The 27,773-nt window shown below is 32.1% G+C and overlaps 1 protein-coding gene across 1 annotated transcript in view; it reads left to right on the top strand.

The window, feature by feature from the left end:
- The window catches only part of LOC114347656 (mucin-4-like), a 267,012-nt gene that overhangs the window by 104,197 nt on the left and 135,042 nt on the right, over positions 1–27,773 (top strand). The window lies entirely within an intron of this gene.

Raw genomic sequence — 27,773 nt, 5'->3', positions numbered from 1 at the left:
AAAATTTTGTTACCGGAATAATAGCAATTGACATCAATACATGTATCAACAAACTCGTGCAAGAATCTTTAAAATCGAAGTGCAAATAATAAAGTTATAGATTGTCAAACTTAATCAAAAATTTTGGGTGACGGAATTTTGTGCCGGTGAGTGTATTTCTTTAGTAGTTACCCAGTTGTGCAAAGATTAACTCAAACTTCTTTTTTGTGCTTATACCGGGTGTAAGAAAAGAAATGTTTTTCTTATGTTAAGTTCGAAACACCCTGTAGGGAGGACGAGGTACAAATCTGAGCATACATTGGAAATCGGAATCGTATTGTAGTCTTATATTTGTGAACATTTTGTTTTTTGAATCTCCTTGATATCTTTAGAAACAATAAAAAATGCGTGGTCATGTGTTCTAACTGAAACAAAGCTAAATTAACAATAAAAATAACAGTTAACAAAGCTTTAAAAACAGAAAAGTACATAACGCAAACAGTTCTTATCGACACTTATAAGAGTTATTTGTCGACCAGGTAATGGGTATGCACAGCACAGCATAAGAGAGACGAAATTGTTTAATGGAGGCTCTGTGATGTTTTGGGGTGGAATTTCCCTGAAAGTAATACGAATTTTGTGTCTACGTGGGTGCTCTTTAAATAGCAAGAGGTACATTACACATATTTTTTTTCTTTGAACACTTTTTTCCGTTCGCACTATATATAGGAAATAATTTCATCTTAGTGGTATGATAAGACATGGCCTCTTCACGTATCGTAGTGGTCAGTTAAAACAGACATTATAGGGTAAAACCGTCTAGTTTCTTTGTTATTAAAGATATCAGAGAAATTAGAAAAATAAAAGATTCACAAAATATGAGACTAGAACATAATATCGATGTATAAACCACCTTTGTTACTTTTTCCTCCCTACAGGGTGGCTCAAACTTTTGTTTCGGTTAAAACAGATGTTAAAATACAAAACCGCCTATTTCCTTTGTTTCAAAAGATATCAGGCACATTCAAAAAACAAAATGTTCACAAAACATAAGACTACAATGCGATTCCCATATATACTAAAATTTGTGCATCGTCCTCCCTACGGGGTGTTTAAAACTTAACATAAGGAAAACATTTCTATTATTCCACCCAGTATAAATATAAAAAAGGAGTTTGAGTAAATATTTGCGTGTAAGTACTAAAGAAAAATCTAAAATAATGATAAAAAATTCGCGGAATCCGCTAATCCGTTCACAAAAAAAACAACTTTGAAAATGAGCATAAATTTTCTATATCCCTAACTTATGCCCCGAAGTATATATTAGAGTGAGAATCTTTACAGCTAACTCAGCCATTTGTAACAACCTTACGCCGTCCTTTTTTATCATTCCAGTAGTTCTCACCCACATCTCTTCTTTGATACTTTCTTTTCCTCATTTTTCTAGATCGCCTTTTCTCTTTCTTTGTGGAACCCAATTATAAATTTGGTTCGGTAATCTATCGTGTGGCATATTCCTCATGTGGCCGCGTGAGGACAGTTGTTTCGCTTCTATCATATCTACTACCCAATGTCATTTCTTTGCCCACTCTATTGTGAATTTATTTATTTCTGACACGGCCTAATAATGTAACTTGACAATATGTTCTAGATTCTAGAAGATCTTGTCTCAACTGTATTCATTTTTTGGTCATTCCATTTTAATAATGTCCACACTTCTGTTTCGTATGACACATTACCTCCTTCCAACGATCTGAACAAATTTTTCTTCGATTGATTTCACAAACTTCATTACCTAATAAAAAATGTAACTTTCTTGTTATAGTTTTATCTCTTCCTATTTAGTTTTGTATATCTGTATTTTCATTTCCATCTTCATGTAACTGAAATCCTTAAGGATCGCCAAAAGTGTGTTCTTCTAATGTCCCCTTCATCTGGTTTTTATATCCATTGCATCATGCAAAAATTAATTGCCAAAATGAATAAAATCCATCATGGAAAAATGTGTAAAAGGTGTTTGTTCATGTGAATGTGATATGTTGATAATATTTTTATTATTATTGTTAGTGCCTTTCACTATATTAGTACCTCCTCATTTTAATAATTTGCTACTTTGTTGTAACTTTTTACACACGACACACATTTTTTCGAGAAAAGTCTCCGGCCAAATTTAAAAAAAATACACTTTCTAATTGTTGTATATAATGGTTAATTTGTCCGAATCTACCTTTTCCGAACCACTTCATTCTACATTCAGGTAGTACCGAGCATCGCCCTATGAAATGCAGAATATCTTCCAGCTTCCTCCCATTACACAAAACACACATTTTCCTATTATCAGCCGTACCAGGTCTATTACTGAGATATAGTACACCACATCCAATCTTAAATATTCACCTTATATCATTTAGATACACCTTATCACTCATATGACCCATGTCAAAAGTCAATTTATAAAATCAACTCTATAATGATTGCAGACATTTAATTCAGTTGCCCACTTCAATGTTCCTTCCCTTGTTCCAGCACGAATGGCTCCCATTACCTGTTGTAGCTTATCCACTCAAAAATACCTATCTTTCCACTCTGTGTTAAATTGCACTCCCCATCTCTGTCCCAAGTTTTCCCAATCTCTTCTCCATTCACAGTTATCTCTTATCATTTCCCGAAAAAGAAATTTTGGCAACGTCCTTCCTAATACTTTAGCACTCTCTTGACATAATTATTGTGTAACGTCATCGTAAATAGATATACCTACATGCTTTATGTTAGTTTCTAAATCCAACATACAATAGTTTAGATAGAAACTCAGAATATTTAACATTTTTTTTTATAAAAAACCTTCTTACCTCCTCAACTTCTTTAAATTCCGCAAGTCACCAAAGTTTAGCTCCTTAAGTCAGAATAGATCGAACTAAGGTCAGGTGGGGTAACTGTGTATTCGGGGTAAGGGTGTAAAGTCAAAATATATTTTAATATGGTTATATATTAGTATCGCATCTATGACTCGTTAAAGAAGAATACAAATGCTTACAAGGTCAACTGAAACCAAGATTAGGTTTGCTATGGGTTTGCTTTTATTTAACTAGAAAAGTGTCATTCTGTCTGAACCTAAGGTTAAGTACGAATTTCATGCGAGACGTGCCATTTAAAATCAATTACCATCGGCATTCTGCGTTAAATTTTGAAACTTTTTTTGTACTAAGAAGGTAAGAAATAGTTTAGTTTTAACATTATAAATGTATTTTAATGCTAGATTAAAGCTTTTGTACTAATGTTACCGGGCAAATGTGTACTCATACACACTTTCCCCAATTACCATTATTACGTACGTATTTTAGTACATAAACATCTTTGTTCCAGAAATTGATGCTTATGGTGTTTAATAATGGGAAGGACATATATTAGAAAAACCAATGGGGCCTCATCATATTATTCAAAAGAGGATTTAAGAATGGCAATGGAAGAAGTCAATAGTGGAAGAATTACCGCCTATAAAGCAAGTCAAAAATATAGGATACTCAAGATGACACTTAGTTATCACATTAGAGGACTAAGGGGTCAAAAAAGCAACACCCAGAGCCGGAGTACGGCTATTCCGTTGGAGATGGAAATTCAATTAGTAGACTGCCTCACAACCATGGAAAAGTGGGGATGGGGTTTAAGTCGGATGGAAGTCTTAAGCATCGTAGGTAATTATGTCGCACAATAAACTTAAAACTTCCTTTAAATATGGTGTGCCCGGCGAAGACTGGTTCCTAGGATTTACAAAGCGGCATGGTTTATTTATTAAAAAACCCCAGTCGGTTGAATTTTCCCGCAAAAAGTGCACGGACCCGTTTGTTATTGGCGAATATTTTCAGTTATTAGAGAAGACTCTAAATGACTTACATTTAAAAGATAAACCACAATTTATTTGGAATTTGGATGAATCAGGATTTTGTCTTGACCCTTCTAAGGTAAAAATTGTGGGAAAGAAGGGAACTGCTTCTTCCAGAACGACAGCAGGAGATGGAAGAGATAATATACCCGTTCTAATGGCCGCAAATGCAGAGGGACATAAGGCGCCCCCATTAATAGTTTTTAAAGGTAAAAATATTTGGGATGGATGGGTTGCGTCTGAAGGAAAAGATTTTCGAGGAACTACATATGCCGCCACAGCTAACGGATGGATGGAATCTGAAATATTTTTGAACTATTTTAAGAAAAGCCTCTTGAATGAAATCGGTGATGCTAGACCTGTCCTTGTAATATATGACGGTCATGTATCCCATATAGATGAACGTCTAATAGAATGCGTATTGAAAAACAATTTAACAATACTAAAGCTCCCTCCACATTCTAGTAATTTGCTTCAACCACTCGATTTGAGTGTTTTTCGTTTGCTTAAATTACGATGGGATTCACAACTTGTCGAGTGGCAAAGGCATAACCAGGGTCAACGAATTCCCAAAAAACATTTTAGTACGTTGATTGGAAAGATATGGTCTGAAACAGATACTGAAATTATAATCAACGGGTTTAGAAAAGGTGGAATATATCCTTTTAATTCGAATGTTATCTCAACAGACCATTATGACCCGCTGGCGTTAAAGCGATGGGAAAAATACAAAAAGAGCCCTAATATACCTCGCTTAGACGAAGGAAACAATGGACACAGAGGCACCATCAGTTTCTGGCACCTCGAATGAGCATACTGTATCATTTCAAGAACTCTTATTAGACATGGTAAAACAACACCAACCTTTAGATCGAATAAAACCGAAGAGAAAAATTGCAACTGGTGCTGAAATAATAACTACTTTAGAGGTACTTAAGCGTCTACAAGAAAAAGAAACTAAGAAGCCCTCAAAGAAAAAAAAAGTTTCTGTAAATGAGTCAGAAGAATCATCATCGGAAGAAGGGGAGAAGGAAGTAATACCTATGTGAGGATTCTGATGATGACATTGAAGAAGAGCTTAGAGAGGAAGAAGACTTGAACAACTATTTCGATCAAATAAACAAAACAACAAAAAATGTGGATTGTAATGACTGGATATTGGTGGTCTTTCCATCTAAAAAAACACTTAAACATTATATCGGCCAAATTGTCTCAGTAAATAAAGCAGATGATGAAGTGGAAATAAAGTTTACAAGAAAGATGAGGTCGTTAGATATGTCTGCTTTTAATTCCTTTATTTGGGCAGATCTAGAGGAAAAAAGTTTTGTAGGAATTGATGACATTGTACTGGTTCTTTCAGAGCCAGTGGTGACCAAAAGAGGATTACACCGATTCAGCGTCACTTTTACTAATTATAATATTCAATAAGTTTTTTTTGCCTAGCATAGGCCATTTGTATTGAACTTTACTAAATTAAAAGTTTGTAACTTTGACAGTTTCACGATTATTTAAAATATTTAAATAGCTAACGATAGAATGAACATTCTACTTTTACACACTTACCCCGATTACACTTCTATTGATTCATGTCTAAAAAATAAATCGAAGACACACTTCCCCCATTTGAAGGGGAAAGTGTGTACTACGGACATAGTTTAAAAAAAAATAAAATATGGTAACGTCATTGCCGTGGAAAGTTATAAAATGAAGCATTTGTAGGTAATACATACTACATACTAAAATATTATATTAAAGTATTAGCTTCAAATCTTACTTGGTCTCAAAATGCAGGAGGTAAGTATACTAGCTTTTAATATTTTACTACACACTTACCCCACCTGACATTACCCCTTTATATTTGCGCACCTTAAATAATAGTGGAAGATGGACACAGTGCTTCCTACCAACAATCTGAACAACTTTTTCTTAGTTGATTTGACAAACTTCATTCCATATTAGGGAATGTAACTTTCTTGTTATAGTTTTCTTCTTGTTGTAGTTTTCTTCTTGTTATAGTTTTCTTCTTGTTATATTTTTATCGCTTCCTATTTAGTTTTGTATACCTGCATTATCCTTTCCTTCTTCATGTCACTGAAATCCTACGTATCGGCAACATTGTGTTCTTCTAATTTTTCTTGCATTGGTTTTTATATCCGTTGCATCATGCAAAATTAATTTCAAAAATGAATAAAATCCATCATGCAAAAAAGTTTAAAAGGTGTTTGTTCAAGTAAATGTGATATGTTGATAATATTATTATTATTGTTAGTGCCTTTCACTGTGTTAGTACCTAGTACCTCCTCATTTTAATACTTTGCCACTTTGTTGTACCACACTTTTTACACACGACACACATCTTCCGAGCAAAATCTCCGGCCAAATTTAAAAACAAATACACTTTCTAATTGTTGTATGTAATGGTTAATTTGTCTGAATCGTGTAGAAGGAAAATTCTCACGAAATTGTGTAACCCATTGTAGTACGTCTACATAAAATTTAACGAAGACTCCTCTTTGGATTTACTCAACTAAGTTGTTTGATTTATGTACTATTTAGATGTAATTAACAAAGGAGCTAATTAATGCGAAAGATACAAAAGAAGCTACTGGGATTCTGGTGCAAATATTGGAAGAATGTAGTTAATACTAGAAGATATGCTACATATATGTACCGGGTGTCCCAATAAGAATGGCTCTCGGCCATATCTCAGGAACCGTTTATTGTACAGCTATGAGAAAAAAATATTTATAACAAAAGTCGCCTCGGGAAAAGCCTGGAAATTATTTTCATAATTGTAGGTCCACCGCTAGAGGGAGCAATTGAATATCAAAAATAAAAAAATCAAAATTTTACAAAATTTACCTAATGAAAGGACACTGGAAATCCAATCATCATATTCTTCATAAAATTCTGCGCATACTATTGACTAGTACATTATTTGATTTCATAAGTTTAAGTCTACCTTTGCAAATAAGAGGTGGGGGTGAGTGGGAACCTTCTTATGAAAAAATTGCTGTAAGTCCAGTTCTGCTAAATCGAATTTTGCATACTTGGTCTTGTTGAAAACAGCTCTTTTTCGTCAATGTAAGTGTCTTATTTTCGAAATAGCCTAATAAGTAACATGAAAGCTAGGAGGCGTTATTTAATTATTTTCAAAAATCTAGTTTTCTTTGAAAAATATTAAATACAAGTATATATGCATTTTTATTCCTGTTTTACAAAATTAGATTAAATTAGCCACATAACACCGAAAACCGCATGTCGATACCTTTTTTCTATCTCGAGATATCTTAAGAAATGTGTAAATTTTAAACATAACTGTTACTGTCACCGGTAAACGAGGTTAAGGAAAAGTAGTGTACTATGGAAAAAACAAATAAACATTTTCCAGATGTAAACGTGTATAATTAATTAAAACAACAATAAGACAAACAACACTATAAAATATAACAATGAAATAAAAGCAACTACTTACTTAGTCTTAGTTACTGCCTAAATGTTCAAATTGTTGCCCATCATTTTCGATGCAAGCATTTACTCTTTCAAGAGTAGATTGAATAGCAACAGATTTAACTGTTTTAGACTTTTATTTATGGGGACGGATTAAAGACCTTGTTTTTGCAGCTAGGCCCACTACTCGAGAAAACATGATCTAGAATCTAGAGAATACGAAACGCCATTCAAAGTATTGCGAAAGCAGAAATTGAGATTGCTGTTCAATCTACTCTTGAAAGAGTAAATGCTTGCATCGAAAATTATGGGCAACAATTTGAACATTTAAGTCGTCACTAAGTAAGTAGTTGCTTTTATTTATTTGTTATATTTTATAGTGTTATTTGTCTTATTGTTGTTTTAATTAATTATATACGTTTACATCTGGAAAATGTTTCTTTGTTTTTCAATAGCACACTACTTTTCCTTAACTTCGTTTACCGGTGACATTAACAGCTGTTTAAAATTTAAACGTTTCTTAAGATATCTCGAGATAGAAAAAAGGTATAGACATGCGGTCTTCGGTATTATATTGCTAATTTGATCTAATTTTGTAATACAGGATTAAAAATGCATACTTGTATTTAATATTTTCCAAAGAATACTACATTTCTGAAAATTATTAAATAACGCATCCTAGCTTGCATATTACTTATTATGCTATTTCGAAAATAAGACACTTACATTAACGAAAAAGAGCTGTTTTCAACAAGACCAAGTATGCAAAATTCGATTTAGCAAAACCGGATTTACAGCCATTTTTTCATAAGAAGGTTCCCACTCACCCCCACCTCTTATTTGCAAAGGTAGACTTAAACTTGTGGGAATCAAATATGCGCAGAATTTTATGCAGAATACGATGATTGGATTTCCAGTGGCCTTTTATTAGCTAAATTTTGTAAAATTTTGATTTTTTAATTTTTGATATTCAATTACGCCCTATAGCGGTGAACCTACAATTATGAAAATAATTTCCAGGTTTTCCCAAGGCAACTTTTGTTATAAATATTTTTTTCTCGAAGCTGTACTATAAACGGTTCCTGAGATATGGCCGAGAGCCATTCTTATTGGGACACCCGCTACATTGCTACAAAAAATAAGCAACCAAAGCAAAAATAAGCAATCATTAGAATATTGATTGGATTATCAAATTATCAGATTATTTATTGGATTACTTAAAGTAAATGTATTTTGAGCAGTAAAATGTATTTTGAGTTAAATAAATTACATACATTCTTTTTTTGCGTCAATTATTTTAATTCAAAAATTATTTTTTGGCTACCCTGTATAACGAATGATGTTATTGTTTATATTACTGAATAAATAATTGAATCGCCTTTCAAATGAGCTACCACACGACCCCTATTCCTGTTTAAAAAATCATCGATGACGTCATCACGCCCAAATCGATGACGTCACTATTATGTACTATACGTCAAAAAATCATAATTTAAAAATAAAAATCGACCTGTCAGAGCTTTAACTCTGAAAATAATTAAGTCATGAGATAATAGACCGTTTCCACACTTTACGAATGCTCTGTATGTGTATTATAGTCATCGGATGTTCAGAAAGATACCTATTTAGTCCAGCCAGGGTAATAAGGTTTTTTCCATGACACTTGAACAGCCAGGGTACTGAAGCGTTTTTCGACAGGTAATACCTATAAGAGCAAATTGTAACTATTTCCTGCGTAGGATCTGGCGGCCATTTTTATTTATAAACAAATAAGTGTCAAGAAATGGCATTTTGCACTTTTTTTACAAATCAATGGAAAACGGGGTAACTTATGGTTTTTTTAGTACAAATATCTTCGAGATTATGAAATAGTTATTTTTCTACAACCACTATTCAAAGTGCACTTTTTTGCACGGTTTTATGTTAGCAAACTTGATATTTTCTCACAGTATAAGATATTTGACATTAGTGTGCAGAAAAGTGACGTCTCTGTGCCGCAAAGTGACGTTTCTGTGCCGCAAAGTTCTTTTCTGCACAGTTGACTACCTCATTCTGAGTAACGTTATATTCTGTTTACATCCGTGGACAACCGCATTCTGAGTAACGTTATATTCTGTTTACATCCGTGGTTAAACTTTAGACAAATATATAACCTATAAGACAATTATTATATTTAACTATAGCATAGAAACTAAATTATGGATGTTACAACTGTTTTATTTTACAGTTTTATTCTTATTAAACATTTTATAATTATCAAATAACCAATAAGGATTTAGCAACCTGTGCAAGAGACGTCGAATGAAGTAGGTTTTGTGTAAATCCGTGACTGCATAAATATAATGTCAATAATGTGTAATAATTGTTTAAATTTAAACAAATTAAGGCAGTGCATTAATTTTTTAACTGATTTCTGTGCAATTTATTTAGGTATAAGGAATTTAAATTGATTAGTAGGTATTAATTAAATACAGTTTAAAATTTATCACATAGGTACCTATTATAATTAATCGTCGTTTGGAAATTGTGATTTTTATTTTTAGGAAAAACTGTGCTTGTAGAAAAAGTATAGTGTGAAACACGTGCAGAAAGGTAATTTCTCACTCGTTTGAATTGCGGCACTCGCTTGCGCTCGTACCGCAACTTTTCAAACTCGTGAGAAATTAGTACCTTTCTGCACAATATACTATTTCCTAACAAGTGCAGAAAGTCATTCTTTTCCGCATGCGACTGCAGTTTGCCGAACGACGCGAAGCGGGAGTTCGGCAAGCAGTCGAGTGCGGAAAAGAGACTTTCTGCAAGAGTTAGGAACAATATTTTTTCTAAGAGTCTTTAAAAAATTACCAAATCGTAATCAATTAATTTAATTAATATGAAAATACATACACCAAATAATTCTTTGACAAGGTTGTCAAAACCAAATTTTCAATATAATTAGTTAGCATGACGACGATCTTGGTTTTCATGACGATGATTCAAAACGACTGTTATTGTCTACCGATTTGACTTTCGAATATTATGTCAAAATAACTTTATTTCATCGAATTGTCGCGTTAATTTCATTAAAACAGGAACACAATAAGATATATTTGAAATAAATTAGTAAATAATATCTAAATATTAGTTTATTGCATGTATTATAATTACTTTAAGGCCATATTAACATATCTAAATTAACACGCGTGCGGAAAAGTAAAAACTGCGTGCGGAAAAGTAACACGCGTGCGGAAAAGTGAAACTTTCTAAACTAAAATGCGTGCGCGAAAGTAGACATTTTTGCACGCTCGTAGAAAAAATACTTTAAAATGACGTATTACAATGTTTGAAATACTCATTTATTGTTAATATAATTGCGAAAAAAGGTCGGATTTGCAAAAAAAATATTTTCGCAATAACTATTGTAAAAATTAGTGTATAATATGTGATAAAATTGTCAAAGCGATTCATTCAATTGTATAAATTTTATTCAAATTGTTTTTCCCAGAGAGCATTTTTTTTGCAATAATATAAGTCAGAAGGAAATGACGTTAGAACCATTCCACACGTGTGAAATGAAAGAGCATGAGCTATGTTTTCTGCTTGGTTTAAAAAAAGTGAATAAAAAGTGCACTTATTAGTAATAAATAATTATGCAAAAGTATCGTAAATATTTCCTTATAAACTTTTTATTTTGTTATATAAGAAATTATACATATTTATTACATTTCTTTATCAATTATGATATAGATAACATTACTTGGTAGTTGTGCACTTAAAACGGGGTAAAAAGGTTATTTTTTTTTGAAAAAAGTTATTCAAAAAGTTTATAAAGAAAAATTGACGATATTTTGCATAAGTATTTATTACTAATATTCTGACTTATGTTATTGCAAAAAAATGCTCTCTGGGATAAACAATTTGAATAAAATTTAAACAATTGAATAAATCGCTTTGAAATTTTTATCACATATTAAGCACCAAAGAACCCTCATTTGACAAACATTTCAAAGCTACACACTAATTTTTACAACAGTTATTGAGAAAATATTTTTTTTGCAATTCCGACCTTTTTTCGCAATTATACAGGGTGTAACAAAAATACAGGTCATAAATTAAACCACATATTCTGGGACCAAAAATAGTTCGAATGAACCTAACTTACCTTAGTACAAATATGCACACAAAGAAAGTTACAGCCCTTTGAAGTTACAAAATGAAAATCGATTTTTTCGAATATATCGAAAACTATTACAGATTTTTTGTTTTAAATGGACATGTGGCATTCTTATGGCAAGAACATCCTAAAGAAAAATTATAGTGAAATTTGTGCACCCCATAAAAATTTTATGGGGGTTTTGTTGCCTTAAACCCCCCCAAACTTTTGTGTCCGTTTCAAATAAATTATTATTCTGGTGCCATTAGTTAAATTAAATATTTTTAAAACTTTTTTGCCTCTTAGTATTTTTTCGATAAGGCAGTTTTTATCGAGTTGCGGCTTCTTTTTTAATATGTTTACATAAAAATTTTATGAGGGTTTTGTTCCTTTAAACCCCCCAAATGTTTGTGTACGTTCCAATTAAACTATTACTGCGGTACCATTAGTTAAACATAGTGTTTTTAAAACTTTTTTACCTCGTTGTATTTTTTTGATAAAGCATCTTTTATCGAGATGTGGCTTCTTTTTTAATATGGTTCAAAATATACCTAAAAATGTATCATAAATAAATTTTCATATTATTACCAAGTCTCCATAATCGTACTTTACCATATATGCACAAATATGTGGTGGATTTGACAAATATTCAAATATCTCGATAAAAACTGACTTTTGGAAAAAGTACTAAGAGACAAAAACGTTTTTAAAAACTTGTGTTTAACTAATGGCGCTACAATAATAATTAAATTGAAACGTACACAAAAGTTTGGGAGGGTTTAAAGGAACCAAACCCCCATAAAATTTTTATGGGGTGTCCAAATTTCATTATAATTTTTTCTTAAAATACTACTGCCATAACAATAACACATGTCCATTTTAATTAAAAAATCTCTAATAGTTTTCGATATATTGGAAAAAATCGATTTTCATTTTGTAACTTCAAAGGGCTGTAACTTTTTTTCCGTGCACATTTGTACTAAGGTAAGTTAGGTTCAATCGAACTATTTTTGGTCCCAGAATATGCGATTAAATTTATGACCTGTATTTTTGTTACACCCTGTATATTAACAATAAATGAGTATATCAAACTTTGTAATACGTCATTTTAAAGCTTTTCCATAATCCCGAAGATATTTAAAAAATCATAAGTTTCACTGTTCTCCGTGGATTTGAAAAAAGGGGAAAATGCCATTTTTTGACAGTTATTGTTTATAAATATAAATGGCCGCCAGATCCTACGCAGGAAATAGTTTTAATTTGTTCCTGTAGGTATTACCTGTCGAAAAAACGCTTCAATACCCTGGCTGCTAAATTGTCACTAACAGGGTATATTTTTGTCTTATTACCCTGGCCTAATTACGAAAAATAATGGTGCAAATTATAATCTGTGCTGCTAAAGTTACGGTGCAAATTATTTTAAATTCAATTGATAACCAATCAAAGATTTTGCTTTTTTCTAATCTACATTATAAAATTTTAAAGGAATGGGTAAAGTTAAAATATATGATGAATATATGTACCTATTACTTATTTTAAGTAATTTATTGGACCCCCACTAAACTATCAGTTGAGACATTAAAAACAGAATTCGAATACGGAAATTATTCTAGAAGGCATCCAATATTTAAAAGAACACAATACGATAATAGTACGAACATTTTTATGTCGTCTAGTTTTCATTTCTACCTTAAAAAAATATTTTTCTAATTACGATTTAGCAGATGCTAACATAACAAAACAACAACTTGGGATAGGTATGTAAAGGAAATGCATACCCCTTGACATTTTCATAAATCTTATTTCCGTTCTTCTACAATAAAATGGTAAACATTTGAACAAAGACGTAACAATAAATTGGCCAGTCACAAATTGGCCAAATAAGGAACCGCGTTAATCAGAAATTGAAAGTTCTCAGTAGATCTTTCTTTGACACTGAAAACGTACCAGGAAACAATTTAAAGATGCTTCTGCCAATTTTGTTTTATTATAGACAATGTAAACATTTGCATATAACACGTTTCGTGATGATTTAGATGTATTTAGATTCATTTATTAAAATTGTGTGTAAGATCTTAGCAAGGTCAGAGAGATCAATGGAAAAACAGTTAATTTCGAGTTAAAAAAAATTCAGAACGTCAAATACAGTATTTCTAATTTTAAAATTTTAAATTTTTTGTAATAATTTTTAAAACCTAACAACTTAAAAAAAATAATCATTGAAAACAGAAGAAATCTTTGTCAAAATTGTGTCTATAGTGAAAGGGAAAAGCTAGTTTAAGAAACCTCAATGAAGAAATAAAACGAAGATGCAAGGGCGACAGAAAACAGTACTATCAAAGGATACGCAAAGAAATTCAGAAACATGATCAGAATAATCAGCCGAGAGATCTATTTAGAAAAATACGCTACCTAACAAGAGACTTCAAAGCCAAAGCTTGGGTGCTTGGGCCATTGAAGACAACACTGGAACTCTGAGAACAAACAGAGAAGATACAGCAGAGACATGGAGATCGTATTGCAGGGGCCTATATAAAGATGATCAACGGCAAGAATTTGTTAACAAAATCCCTGACGAGGTGGAAGAAGAACCTGATATAGTTGAAAATGAAGTAAGATTGGCAATCAGTAAGCTTGAATATCAAATCGAATCAAAGCCACATAAGAAACCGGCGTAAAATTAATTCATCTACTCTGTAACCAAATATGGTATTCGAAACAATGGCATGAAGACCGGACAAAATCTACAATAACGACAGAACATAAAAAGGCAGCTTCCATGTACACTGTGCATGTACGCCATAAGTAAAGATACCTACTTGTGGCGAATAGGTACGAAAAGAACATATACGGAACATATTATAAGAAGAGCACTTGAAGGATGGGAAAAGGGCATCCTAATAAATGGTCATAAAACAACCAACCTTCTTGAAAATAGTCAAGCAGAGCTGATTGATCTTATACGACTGGTCGAAAACGAAAGTCAAATATTTGGTCTGAAATTAAACATATCAAAGGCAAAGATCATGATAGTGGATAGACTTGTAGCGAAAGACGCGATAGACTACCCCAGCTAATTGGAATAATATTCGAAAATAATACTTCAACCAACTAAGTTATCGTTCACCCTAGCCTAGCTCAGTCTCCCAAGGTGTGTGTTCGTCTTGTACTAATTTTAGACATGAACCATGAAAATTCAGAATGGAAGCAAACAAAACAATATTTTAACCCATCATGTTTATTGTTAAATAAAGATATAATAAAAATGTGACTTATTAAATGCATTAACAAATATATTCAAATAAAATCAATGGGAAAATCCCAATAGTTGGCTGTATACCATAGTTTAAAAAACTCATACAAAAGTAAAACCTTCAAATTGTATTCTGGTATAAAATTGTTTATTAAAAGTATCTAAAAAGTCATTCAAATGGATTGCAAAAGGTTTTCGTTCTAATTCAGAACATCTTCAGTGCCTAGAATGAAATATTTCCACGTTAGATTAAAGCAAAAGTAAAAATTGTGACTGTTAGAAAAAAGAACATGTGGGAATACTTACATTCTGCAGAGTAGTTTGAAACTAGCACGCTATTTAAAGTGGTAACCCCATAATATATGGTTTACATATTATATATTGATAGAATGTTGACTATAAGTCGATGTTGTTAGATATAATAGAATACATGCCTAAAGGGCAACATGCTTCCCTGCTCGAAAATGCTAGGTACTTGCCAGTTCAATGGGCACAGACCAACTGAGAAAATAGGAAATGGACATTCAATATGACAAGACTGACATGACATGACAAGATAAAGCCAATTTTTGGTTAAAGCTTAAAAAGTGTGGTTTGATTTTGGATTTTTAGTAAAATGTAAAGGTTGTTAATAAAAATCTGAAAATGCAAATTTAAATTATTTAAATATTATAATCCATTGTAAAGTATCACTTAACAACTCTCTATTCCAGAAAAACTTATGGATTACTTATGGAGGTCTATTTCATGGTTCAAAGTGTGACGTCATCGAATGTGAAATGGCAAGATGAAAGTTAAATTTAGTTAAATAAAATGAAATATACTACATAATAAACAATTAATGGACTGACGTAGAGGAATAGGAAGCTAAATGAAAAAAAATCAGAATTTTAAGTTTTTTATATGAGATGTACTGTTGGCTGCATAACAAGATGAGGGTTCGAGTATTGTGAAATGAACAGTATAAGCAGAAAGCGACTATTATAGTGTATTAAATTTATTAGCATAAGCATACTATTGTACTGATTAATTATGTCTGTTAAAAGTGGGAGAGGAATTGAGGAAAACTTAAAGTAATTAATAGTAGGGGAGCAAAGTATGCTAAATGCGCAGTCACTCGAGCGTTATGGGGACCTATTAGGTTGTGAAGAGTAGGTCCTAAAACCAAAAAAAGTTAAGTAAAATTTTCCATTTTAGGGGGCGCTTGTCACTTTTTAATTTAATTTTCCATTTCCAACAATCGTTTTTTCCGCTTATAACGCCATCTGTCCATAATTCGAAAAAATGTTTTGAATAAAAGTTACTTATTTTTACGTAAGGAATCCATATTTGCAATAAAAAATGGGGACTCCTATTTAAGATTTTAAAGTAACCCCCCACCTCACCTCCGTAAGGGGTCGTGTTTGGTACCATCCGATAGATTTTTCAAAAATACTGAATAAGTGTATTTTACAGTTTTTCGATCTGATGTTTATTTTGCGAAATATCGCGGGATTCGTATTTAAAATATTAAATTTACCCCCCTCCCCTCTCCGTGGGAAGTCGTGTTTGATATCATTTGATAGATTTTTAAAAAATATTGAGCACATATTTTTTAGTTTTTAGATCTGTCGTTAAGTTCGCGAAATATTCGCTTTTTTCTTGTGAAACTTTGGGACCCACCCATTTCCTTACGCCCGGCTTAAATCGTCAGATCTTTGAAATGTACACTCTTTTGCAAGTACTTAACTTACCTTATCTTAATCTGACAATTTCGAGTTTTTTTAAGGATAGATTTTTTTTTCGGGCCCCCCTTAACGAACTCCCCTGTGTTAAGAGCCAATATATGGTAGACGTACATCTGCAGGGTACCAGGTTTCTCCCCATATGATAATCTGACGCGCTCGAGTAACTGCAAAAATCCCCGCTTGGGCTCCCCTACCATAAAGAATACAGATAGTGAAGTAAATGTTGGTGTCAAAGATATGATTTTAATGAAATGTAATGGAATGAATAAATGTATTTAATAAATTTCATAACGGAAAAGGGGGGAAATAAAATATGTGACATCAAAATCTAATTGACTTTATGTTGTTTTGGATGGGCTGAAGAAATTTGAGGAAATATACCTTGATAGGCTACCAGACGAAGTATTTAATTAGTGAATGAACAATAGAATGAGAGCTAACTAATATGGGTCAAATTGTGGGTTGGTCACCCTACTCACACTACTACACAATGGGTAGTTTTAAATCAATGCTCATACTTATAATATATTATGGGATCATTGATTACAAACACAGGGTAACTAAAAGAAGAAATAAAATGTAGATGTGATCCAGCAAAAGTTGCCATAGCAAAATGACCACAATATGGAAGGACCGTCAAATTTCAAGTGCGTTAAAGATGAGGTCGATTAAAGGCTTAATACTCCCAATACTGACTTTCGGATGTGAATTTTGGACCCTCAGACAATCGGAAAGAAGAAATATAGACGCCACTGAAATGTTCTGTTAAAGATAAATGTTACGAACTGCTTGAACCGACCGTAGGACCAATTTAAGAGAACTAAAAGTTAGCCAACTACTCTCCAGTATAGTCCATCTCCAACAATAAAAATACTTAGGACATGTTATGAGAGCAAACACAGAAAACATGGAAAAACTCATTATACAAGGAAAGGTGGAAGGCCGAAGATCACGAGGAAGATACCCAACACGATGGATCGATCAAATTACAGGAATATGCAAAAGACTTATGCATGAGTTAAAAGAAATTACCAGAGACACACACAGAGAGAGAGAGAGAGAGAGAGAGAGAGAGAGAGAGAGAGAGAGAGAGAGAGAGAGAGAGAGAGAGAGAGAGAGAGAGACGGACAATACACGACATCACGTCGACCACTACACTTCCTTCGGGGGGTCAGGTTAGAAATAAAAATTATAATCAGGATATTATCATCGACAAATATGTTAAAATATTATTGAAAGCTTCTTCTTATTTTTCTTCTTCTTCTTCGCGCGACTAGGATTACTCCTGTTTGTCTGCCTCCTATACTGTTTCAGTTGTTGTTGACTGTACATTGTCTTTCCACATTTTCGGCGGCCTTCCAACGGGTCTTCCGCTATACGGCTTGTTGTTTTTACAGATGTTCGCTAGTCTATCTGGTCCCATCCGGTTTACATGTTCGTTCCAGTTTTTCTTTCTTGTTTTTATCCACCTGTTAATATTTTGAATTTTGCATCGTTCTCGTATACTTCTGTTGCTTTGCCTGTCTCTTAATGTTATGCCCGCTATTGATCTTAATACTTTCATTTCGATATTGTTGATTTGTTGTTTCGTCTTTCTTGTATCGGTCCTTGTCTCCGCTGCATATGTTAGGATAGGTCTTACTGTTGTCTTGTATACTTTTATTTTGCTTTCCGTGGTCAGATATTTGTTTCTCCATATGGTTTCTCGGAGGCAACCACTTACTCTTGCCGCTTTTGTTGCTTGTGTTGTGGTCTCTGTTCTTATATTCCTGTCACTAGTGATCTCTACTCCTAGGTAATTGAATTTCATTACTTGTTCTACAATTTTGTTGTCTATTTCTAACTTGCATCTACGCGGCTCTTTACTTATCACTATACATTTAGTTTTTTCTACTGATATTCTCATATTAAGTTTATTTGCTGTGATATTGAAAGTGTGGAGCTGCCTTTGTAGGTCATCTTCGTTATCAGCAATTAGTACCGCATCATCGGCATAGCATAGTATCGTGATTTTATGCGCTCCCATGTGTCCATGTCGTTTTCTTACGTCGTGAATTATTTGATTCATCACCATATTGAATAACAACGGGCTGAGCGAGTCACCTTGGCGGATTCCTCCTTTTAGTTCTCTGCATTCTGTTTCTCCTGTTGACATTATTCCTCTGGTCTTGTTGTTTTTGTTAATTTCATTAATTAGCCTTATTATCTGGTGGTCTATTTGTTCAGCTTGTATTATTGAAAAGCTGACAAAACTAATGGTAATAATGGTATTTATGGAATATAAGAAAAATTTCAATGACTGATAATTCTGTGCATCTGTGTCTGATAATCTAATGTGCATCTCAGATATTTTAGCTGAATCAAGCGATATTAAAACACCATATTAAAGACTTGTTGTTTACCAATTTTCTAAAGAAAAATAAAAACCTTATCTTGTAAAAGGTATATTTTAAATATAAAAACCTAATCAATGTAACGCGGTCGTTGCGTTGCTGCTCCAAGTAACTAAATCAGTCGAAGAAAAGAGTTCGCTTTTTAAGACATTTTTACTTGGAATTAAAGCATACAAAAGATAAGATAATTAGCCTTACTTACTCGTTAATTTCGTAAATAAAATATATTTATAATCTACGCATCGAGCTTTCTGTTCGGGCCGATGTGACCATATTTTGTATATGAATGAATGATTTTGACGATCGTGTGAAATAGGAATTGCTTTTATTAATACGACATGAATTTATAAGGAAGGGAAGAAAGGGAATCTCGCTCAGTTCGCCAGATGAAAAGACATATTAGGGATATACGATCACCGCTCGTATAAGGATAGGTAAGAGGAAAACTGTCGGATTCGCTCAGCTCGCCAAAACGATAGCGAAAAATGGTCGGGGAATACTACCTACATAAACTCACCTCTTATACCTCGCTGTTGTTTATTATTCTTCGATCAACGCTCCAAGAATAATAATCAACTAGGCTTTTCGCTCCGACTTTTATATCGTCCGAGACGGTACAAAAACACGTTTTACTTAATTCATTGGCGTACTGTAGACGATAAAATTAGATTATCGTCACATCTTGTAAAAGGTATATTTTAAATATGCCTTTTACAAGATAAGGTTTTTATTTTTTGTGATTTATGGTATACAGCCAGTTACAGGAATTTTTCCTTGTGATAAATTTTCTAAAGATTTGCGGAACTGCAGATATCTGCGTTGAATGAAGTATTTTGAATACCTAAGAGACTAAAACTGTAAAGAAGAAATATGAAGACCAAAACTGACATGGTTATAATTTGCAAAATACATTAAAATATTAAAAAATTAAATGGTACATAACAAATAGAAAGAAAAAGGAAAGTCTACGTTAATAGGTGAACTTATGTGGTTTAATAGATATACCTAATATATTCAAATCGTGCTAATGTAAGAAATTTACAAACGTAAATTATTTGAATGTTTTTCTTCACCAGTTAAATAAGCCGGGAATTGTATAACCCAAGATTTGTGTATAATTTGAATAATAAATATAATAAATCATAATAGGTGAAATATGTGAAAGTTTCATTAGTAAGTCATTAAAAAATTTGCACCCAAAGCTTCTTCGACAGTTTTTTCGGTTAAGCTGTAAATAATATATTAAAACGGTAATAAACGTTCATAATAATTAATGCTTATGGTGTACTTACTCATCCTTCAATAGAAACCGTGGTAAAATATCGACAATATCAATGATTGTACAGACGACTTGAAAATCGTTTACTGAAAATTAAAACAAGTCTTAATAGGATTACCTGCAATTGAATAACATCCTGTCCATTATCAACTTTGAATACTTTTGACGTTTAAAAGAAGTCAAGTTAATCATCCAGGATTAGCATTTTCGTGAAATGTCCTTCTTTATTGATTCATGATCATCTTACAAATGAATGCCTCCAGGGAGATGTATCCAGTTTTCATAGCGTCTTATGCTTTTCAGTTCATATTTCCATTATCTATCATTCTATAATTCCAATCTCAAGCCTGAAGATTTTCTGAAGATTTCTTCGACATTACATTCTGAACGCCTCCTAACCATGTCTGTTTTGGTATGCTTTATACATGCTCTTTACATAGTTTCTTAAAATATAATCCTAACGTTTGTACCCATGTGTGTTAATAAATATTCATATATTATAATATAACAGGTACTCTTACAAAAGGAAATCACGTGTTAACTGTAAGAACGACACTGACCTTTTCTTTACGTAGCATTAACTAGAGTAACAAGAGCGATATGCGAATAAAGACAATACACAGCAAAAATTTTTTCCTGCAAGCATAAATATTTAGATATACAGTTTGATCCCTTTTTCAGTGCGTCCTTAATTTTGACGTCATATACGATTTTAAGAGTGTCGCGAATCACTGCATGACATTTTATTTAAAGCTGACAGTTGTCAGAATATCTAGATTTATCTTTATTATAAATATCAATATTTATGTAAATATTTTCCAAAATATTAATATTTAAAATGTTTTAAGGAAAAAATACGTAAATAAAGAATTCAATTTCATTAGGTATACAATGTCCGAATATACCAATGACATAAAATAATTATATTTACGTCGTTGACAAATTTTTAACCTAGAATTACAATTGTCATTTTATCCATAGAGGTATATGTTAACATAGAGGGAACTTACCTTCCGCGCTTCCTGACGACAAGATCTCAGGGACTGGTTTGCTGCATCTCCTTCTAACACATTGTATCGAGAATCTATAATGACATTCAGTGTGAAGATAGGCACGGAAGAGGAGGACAACTGTAGCAGCTTTACTATGCGTAAGAGTGAAACAGCACTAATCCAAATAAAAAAGATGGTGTCGTCACTTCGCTCTGAATGATACTCTCTCTATGCTAATATTTAACTCTATGATTTTATCCGTTAAATATCTGTCACGATATATTATTTTGTTTTAAATTATCTATATTCGCATCATGGGTTCGTTATGTATTTAGGGTATTGTAATTGTCAACCAATTATACATCTATAAGTATAAGTCACTTTAATATGGAAATTTCCTTCAACGGATACATAATTTTTAAAGATCTCTGTATAATAATCACGGGGGTACGTTCTTTTCTGCCATTTCCAACTTTAATACGTTAGAGCGAATTCGACAAACTATGACGCACTGAAAAAAGGATTTGGGATCATTTTTAGAGTTTTTGTTTTTAGCAGAATTTTACATTTTATAATTCTATTCATGGAACTGAATTCATGGTAAATGGAACTGAATTCATTGATTACTCCCTACGAGGCTATCCATTGTTTGCCTATTTTGTAAGAAATCTAAGTACACAGCAACTGTCAACATTGCATTATAGAAATGGGAGTCTGTCTATTACTTATATCCCAATATTTACTAAAAATTTATAGTGCGAACGAGATTCACGATTCGCATGGGGATTTTCGTTTACCAAAACTGTGCCAGGTGCGTGAGTTTCTATCCTTCGTAAATTGGGATTCGTCGGTAAATAAGGTCCTATACAATAAGTTATCATTATTCGTAATTCACCTAGCAAATTGTAATTGAGGAATTACATCTCCTAGAACAAATCGGTCGAATCTTTGGATAGGATAAGGATGTAAAATTATTACTTATAAACACTCTTTCAAACTGTGATTGAAAAATACTTCTTAACGATCCAATGCTTCTTCAGATTTTGATTTAGGAAATGTTCCATTTTATTTTAATTAATTAAGCATTTAACCAAACCTTCGATGATTCGGAGCACGACGTTCTGAAAATTGTTTTTGATATTCTCTGCTGGCAGCTCTGCCATTTTCGTTACAAAATCCGTAAACAAAAATAATATCTGCTGTTGAAAATTGATGTGGCATCGTGAATTAATTGAAATAATTTAAATAACTTACACTAACTTAAAAACTAATGAAAACCGTCAAAATATTGTAAAAAACATATAAAGAATAACGATGGCGAACGAAAATGTCAAATGATAATAGCCTTCTAAGATTCACTTAAATTTTGACATTAACAAATGGTGAGAAAATATTGATGCAAATTATGCCAACAATATGTCTTGTTTATTTTTGTTTAATTTAGTTATATTTATGTTATTTTTCCCATTTTAAAAATACATATATAATGAAGGTTATTTTAAATGTTAATGTTTAAAGGTAACCTTTTCTATTGAACAAAATTAAATTAAAATTCTGTGAATTCAATAAAACTTATACATTTTGATATTGTGCAAATTGGTTAAAAAAATTGTTTTATTTAAAATGTATCAGTATGTATTAGATAGTATTAATATTTATAAAACTTATAAATGAGTTAAGATTAAATTAAATTATTAGATTTTTTTACTAAGCAACATTTTTGTTTAATTTATTAATATTTTGTATTTTGACATCGAGATCGGATATGGACGTCGAAACGTTAATAAAATATTTTTTTAGTTAAATTATGGCTTATTTCTTATTTTGAATAGTTGATCATAAGTAAAAGTCGGTAAAAAAATTAATTCGGTGACGCTTGAGTCTCGCTTTAAACCGGTGCATAATTGGTCAGGATCAGACATACGGCCCAGTATAGCCGAAGAACTGAAAAATTTAAATTTGAGAATTTTGGTTTCTTGATATATGTATACCTACTCAAAATTTCCACCTACGAATTGCAATTGCACCAATAACTAAGATTTTGTAGGATGACTACAGATACGTCTAACGGTGTATACTTAATTCATATCCGGGAAATTCTAATTTTTAAGTTATAGGCCTAATAATTGTGATCAAATCCATTTCTTGCGGGAAGAAACAGTTTTTAAAGTTTATTAAACCCTCCAATACCTTAAGATATCCTATTTGAATTTAACCGCGTGTTGTTGATTAAAATCTGTTTAACCGTTTAAAAGTTATCGAGCTCCAAAATTTACTCAAAATTCCAATTTGCCCCGAAAAATGTTATCTTTTTATTGCTTTAGTAAAAATCTTTTAGATTCGTTTTTATTAGGCTGATTTACAAGCACAGTCCCAAATTTATAGTTTTCATAATATTTTAGAATGAAATAAAAGAAACAAATAATAACTTTAAAGACTTTACATCATTGCCAATATCATTTTTGCGTTGAAAAATATTTACGAATGCCAATCTAAAGACACCTAGAATTCTATTCATATTGTTTCAACAAAATCAAAAAATAACCCCCTCTGTGGCTCAGTGGTAAGAGCGCCTACCTTTGGATCGAAAGGTCCGAATGGTCCTTTATAATTAGCGTCTCTTTGCAAAGACAATGACGTCGACTTTGCAAAGTAACAAGACACTTACTCAACACACACACTACACATGACACTAGGTACCTAACTGCAAAAATTCACCGTACCTATCATGCCAATGGCCATTAGTTGTCGAGGCATTAGCTAAAGAAAAAAAAATCAAAAAATTCCAAATGCTCCTAACGAATTTTTTTATATTATTGCGTAATCGAGATACATTAGAAATAATACATTTAAATTCATAAATAAATATATAATTATATAAATAAATATATAATTCATAAATAAATAATACATTTAAATTCATACATTTAATATAAAAAAAATTAGGAAAACTCCTGATACAAGAATAAAAACAGATAAACGCGTTAAAAATGAGTGGCGAACACAACATTCTAACTACAAATGAGCTGATCTGAATAATACATGGCCCAGAAATGTATTTTCATTTTGATAGCAAATAAAATTCTAGTTATATTTCGAAAGATTTTTCATAATATTTGCTAAATTAATTTTGAAGTAAAACGCGCCACAAAAGAGTCTCAAACTTTATCAAATGTAGTCTTTAGTGGTGCGTTTTACTTCTTTAGGAAATATAGAAAAATCTTTCAAAATAAAACTAGACGATTATTTCCCATCAAAATGAAAATACACTTTGATCCACGTCATATTCATATCAGTTTTTTGTAGCTGGAGTATTATGTGCGCCACTAATTTTTTTATTTCCTTTTTCTTGTTAAGTTCTAAACAACGTGTAACAACCAAAACTAAGCAGAATTAACGAACTAATTGGTTAGTTCCTACTACATACAAACTACAAACAAAAAAATAACAAAAAAGGTTTTTATGCATTTACCGTTAATTTTTAACTAAGTTTCCGACGATTCTACAACTTCCGAGCATCACGACTTTATGTAACCTTCGAGAATATATTTCCTGAAATTTTTTGCAGTGTAAATTAGTATGTTTTGTATGTGTCACGAAGTTCACGACTACAACAGCCTCTCGGATCGGAACGGTCAACAGATCGTAGATTGTAATTTCTGTGTGAATCTATTCGATTTCCTTGACACAAATTATGCATGGGAAGAATGGTTCGTCTCACGATGGACAGATACCACCGACTCAATAAAAGAATATTTTTAGAAGTTTTGACAATGGGATTCAATGCGTATAATCCTTATAAGGAGAGCTTGGATTTATATATTTTAAACAAAAATTCAGGACAAAGGCGCATATATAGGCAAGGATTTTTGTTAAAATAGCTTATTCTTTATTAGGTACTGGTGATTTTACCTGTCGCCATGCTATAATTTTCTCTGATTCCTTCCAATTTTTTCTGAATCATTCCAACTTTTGTGGCTCCCTCCAATTTTTGCTGAGCCTCTCCAATTTTATTTGTGTCTTCCTCTAATTTGTCTGACTACCTCCTATTTTATCGTATACCCCTCTAAATTTTCCTGGCTCCCTCCTATTCCTATTCCTATTCCTATTCCTGTTCCTATTCCTGTTCATATACCTATTCCTATTCCTATCCCTATTCCTATTCCTATTCCTATTCCTATTCCTATTCCTATTCCTATTCATATTCCTATTCCTATTCCTATTCCTATTCCTATTCCTATTCCTATTCCTATTCCTATTCCTATTCCTATTCCTATTCCTATTCCTATTCCTATTCCTATTCCTATTCCTATTCCTATTCCTATTCCTATTCCTATTCCTATTCCTATTCATATTCCTATTCCTATTCCTATTCCTATTCCTATTCCTATTCCTATTCCTATTCCTATTCCTATTCCTATTCCTATTCCTATTCCTATTCCTATTCCTACTCCTATTCCTATTCCTATTTCCGCAGGAGTAAATCCATGCACACATTCATGGGAGTTAACTAATTCACACATATTCATGGAAGTAAACGCATTCGCACACATTCATGGGAGTAAACCCATTCACACACATTTACGGAAGTAAACCCAATCTCGGGAGTAAACCCTTACACGGGAGTAAACCCATTCATATATTCATTTTTTAACAAAAAAAAAAACACGTTTTAGACGGTTTTCCACAACTAACTCAAAAAGTATTTTATCAAAAAAAAACATTCACAGACCCAGTAGAAGCAAAGTTTAACTTTCAACGTGAAATAACCAAAAACTAAAGTAGTTTTGGTGAAAATCCATTACAACTTTTTTAAAGTGTTAAAGAAAGATTTATTTTTTTAAAATGTTTCTAGCATCAATAGTAATCAAGTAACGCTCAAAATAAAGTCGATCCCTTTTTTTGTTAAAAATAGTTAAAAATTACCACCTAATATCCATCCCGAATGAAATTAATCGTTACCGCTTCACAAGTCACTTTACTTATGTATTGTATATTATTTTTGAAAAATTTTGGTTTTAAAGTATTTTTTTTTTAATTTGAAAAAATATTTTTAATTCAAAATCACATAAAAAATACTAGTGACACCAAAAATCTCTAAGATTAAACACATGTACGTTTTACTTTTCTAAACATTTTTTATATTTTTTTCTGTAAGAAAAAAATTGATTAAGATATGGCTGTTTAAAATTTGAATACAATTGTAATTATTAGTGACGCATCCAAAATCTTTCAACTACAGCCCTTTCAAAATTAAGCAGTGTGAACCGATGAAACTTACAGATCATATAAACAATACATAAGTAGAGTAACTTGTGAAGCGGTAACGATTAATTTATTTGGGATGCTAATTAGGGCCTGATTTTAACTAATTTTCTTACCAAAAAAAGGGACCAAATTTATTTTGAGCATAACTTGCTTCCTTTTGATGCTAGAAACTTTTTAAATAAACAAACACTAAGATTTTTTAAACACTTTAAAAAAGTTGTAAAGAATTTTCCCCGAAAAGTGCTTGATTTTTTGGTTATTTTAAATTAAAATGTTCGCTTTGGAATTTGGCGAATAAGAACGTATTTTTTTAGCTACAACTCTGCTTACACTGGATGCATAGAATTCACTTGTACACCATTTTGCTTACTTTTTAGAAGCTATATTGCTAACAATATTTTTTTATATAAAATACTTACGTTTTGAGTTAAATCCCTCCAAAAACGTCTTTTTTGGTTGTTGAAAAATGAACATATTCAGTCGCAAATATCTCGAAAAATATTAACAAAAAAAAGTTTAAAAGAATTAGTCAGTTTATCCACTTCCGGACTTATTTTGAACTTATATTTTTTCACCCCCGAGCAGGGGTTAAACTCACCCTAGGGCAAAAGCACACATCGACCCAATATCACTTTTCTTCTTTGGCATGTTATCTATGTGTATGTCAAATTTTACGGAATGGGACGTTTCATCGCCGCCGGTTCATCGCCGCCGTTTCGATGCCGCCGGTTCATCGCCAGTCCATTTCATCGCCGTCCGTTTCACCGCCGGCCGTTTCATCGCCATTTAGTCAGTTGATTTTGTATTATGGGAGATGACACGACACGATGTTAAATTCAGTTCAAAACTTATGACAAATAAAAAGATAAAAAATATTATTATGTTAATTTGCTGTTCTATTTCTACTTCCCATAAATTTGATACTGAATAGTATTAAATTTGTAGTGTTAAATTATATTTTATATTATAAAAGTTTAAAAATCTATTAAAATATTAAGTATGGCAACGGGAATGGTCATATCTCGCATTTCCTAGAATTCCTAATTAATACTAAAAATAAATAATAAATGTAACTGTCGAAAATTGGTCGAAAATTCGGAAATGTATCAGTTAGCGCTTAATTGACTGGCGATGAATCGGCTGGCGATGAATGGGCCGGCTATGAATCGGCCGGCGATGAACTGGCGGCATCGAAACGGCGGCGATCAACTGGCGGCGATGAAACGTCCTAGACCCCAAATTTTATATCAATCCAAATCGTTGTTTAAAATTCGTAGGTTTTGCAATATTTTACCGTGACTGAATGGACTATTATTGATTAGAAATTGGCCAATTTATGAACATACTTATATTATAATAAAATCCACTAAAGTTATGTTATTAAAATTATAATTGAGATAATAAAAACACTAACAAGTAC

This window comes from Diabrotica virgifera, chromosome 1 (assembly GCF_917563875.1).
Source record: "Diabrotica virgifera virgifera chromosome 1, PGI_DIABVI_V3a".
Lineage (NCBI taxonomy): Eukaryota > Metazoa > Arthropoda > Insecta > Coleoptera > Chrysomelidae > Diabrotica > Diabrotica virgifera.
This window is presented reverse-complemented; position numbering and strand designations above follow the sequence as displayed.